Genomic DNA, 2,672 nt, shown 5'->3' on the forward strand with positions numbered 1-2,672 from the left:
ATGATGTTGAATTTCCTACCAGAGCCATATATTAGTCTCATTAAAAACCTTCTACATAAGCTGCTTGCTCTGTGTTGAGTTTTGTCAAGTTTTGTTGACCCTTGTTGAGAGATTTATCATGTTCCCAAGATCAAGATCACGTACACGCCATATATATGTGCTACTTCTATATTGGAAGTACGCAAAAACATATTCATCATCCACCTCAAAATGTTCTGCTCCTACACTGGGAGAAGACAAAAAAATATGTTAGGTTTTATTAGAATAAATGCTCTAAGTTCTTGATAATATTTCTCTTAAAAATTTGTTATAAAGAGAGACATGGGTTATGGAAAAATATATAAAAGATGGATACAAAAGAATTCTAAAATAAATAAATAAAAAAGGGAAAAAGAAAAAGATGAGAAAAGATAGCCCATGTTCTCGCAAAAATATTCCATAAGAGAGAAATGTATTTCAAAGAGCATAGTAGAATTAGGTTAGCCACCAAATATTCCACGCACATGCACATCTTGATCTAAGAGTATGACATTTCTCTCCTTGGATCCAAGATTTGACCTTACAATATATGCAAGGTAAGTACGCTACATATTTTAGCCCTACCTAAAACTCCACATAAGCTTTTTAGAAGTAGGATAAGAAGAGACAAAACAATGCTTTGATGAGGAACTATACACATTGAGCGATCTGAGAGAATCATTTGAGGAGCAAAGCTATGTTTTAATTTGAAAATCTTTCAAAAACCCAAGTTTTCTGAGCAGGGGAAGTGAGGATGACTAGATTCTATCCGTTCCATTCCTCAACCACCCAAGATGGTATGGTAGACACTTCAAAGTTCACATGTGTAGGTGAGGCTTGAAATAAGCATATTTTCGTACTGCCGATTAACTTGTATTGCTATGATCGAACTCGGGGGCTAGCTCCTAATCGGCTAAAGCAGATGAACAAAGATGTAGAGAAAGATCAATTTTGAACTTATCAAGATCAAAAAGAAGATAGAGCCAATGCAGCTTTCAGTGATTGTGATCAAATGTCATTGGCTGGGGAAAAGAAGACCATCGGATCAAAATAGTTTGAAGCATGAAAACTCATACTTCGAACTAGGGGGCCTGTGTTTACACCAAAATTTGGTAAGCTTATCCTAGAAAGAAAGAGATCGGCCGATGATGTCAAAAGCGAGAAAGTTTCCTAATTAAGGGATATTTATGAGCTATCCAAGAAATATTATTTAATTAATTTGAGAGAGACATGACGTCTAGGTGCATATTAGGATGAAAGAAACAAGGACACGTATCAAACAAGAAAGCTTCATCACCGAGGATTCCACATAAGGGAAATTAGAGTCCATGTATCTTGGTATTTCTTTTTGTTATCTAGTCATGTTTGTTTAGGTACTTTTTCGGCTCCAGCCATGCTTAGGAGTAGGAGTAGAGTAGATCTCGGTGACTTCTTCAGCAAGTACGGCTGCATTGATCCAGTCGACCTCCACTACTTGTCTGTAAGTACCGTCATGGCTTATACCTCTGTTCATACAGCTGCATCGATCCGATCGACCTCCACTGCTCGAACTAGATTAAGGTCAAGTTATCGGCTCTATCTAAGGGTGGCGTTCCTTCGAATAGATTCATTAAGTTACCGATATTGCTTATTGCTTCCATTATTTATTTAATTACAACAATATCACTTCGCCCGATTGGGATTGATCTAGATCAGCCTTATATCCTTTTTAACCCATCGTTTGTTAATCTAAACTGATCTAATCTACACTTTAAACGATGAGTTATGTTTTATTGGTTGTTTTATATCAATCTTAATCATGCATAGAGTGCGGTTAAGACGTGTTTAATCTTAAGTAGATCTGTTGGCTAGCGAAAACCATTCCATGACCCGTTATCATGGCCTGTGTGATTCTGTCTCACACCCCACTGTTAGCACCGTGGAGTGGGGATCGTTATTTGGTAGATCTATTTCTAAGAGGGCACGATCTTAACTGTGCACTATGTCTGAATCAGCTATTTTAGCCAATGTCGAGTGCTTTCACGAATAGTTCATGTCACGAGACCGTTGAAGTAGCGATGGGTTGAAAGATGTGTTAGCCCCATGATCTTATTATTGTATTATGGCCTGCATCATTCTACCTCATGCCCCACTAATATTGGTAATAAGTTAGGGTCATCGAGTCTATTGTTGTTTCTACAACCTGCATGATTCTGGCTCATGCCCCACTGGTCATAGCGATAGATGAGATCTAATATGTTCATTAGATTTATCTCTATTAAATGGTTGAATGATGATGAACTGTTTCTTTTATAAAGGGGTTCGGTTACTTGTAGTCATTAGCTCAGTATAAGCTAATTATTGTTAATATCTTATTGCCATTGACCAATATTTGTCTAAAGAATGATATTCATCCTGAATGATAACCGATTCTTCTTACACAACCCTATGAGCTTTAACCAATTTATTCTTATGAATATGCTAGAATCGACTATTTAGTCAATCTCCTTTCATATCGGCTCTCAGAGCCGCATATTCGGGACTGTCTGGCAACACCAGCATGTTCCGCCCTAAATTACTGATAAACTTTCTCTCCTTGTCAATTGCTGGGTCAAATTGACTGGCATGTCTCGGGAGGAGTGCACAGGATCGACCACCCTTGCACCAAAGCATAA

This window comes from Miscanthus floridulus, chromosome 14 (assembly GCF_019320115.1).
Source record: "Miscanthus floridulus cultivar M001 chromosome 14, ASM1932011v1, whole genome shotgun sequence".
Classification (NCBI taxonomy): domain Eukaryota; kingdom Viridiplantae; phylum Streptophyta; class Magnoliopsida; order Poales; family Poaceae; genus Miscanthus; species Miscanthus floridulus.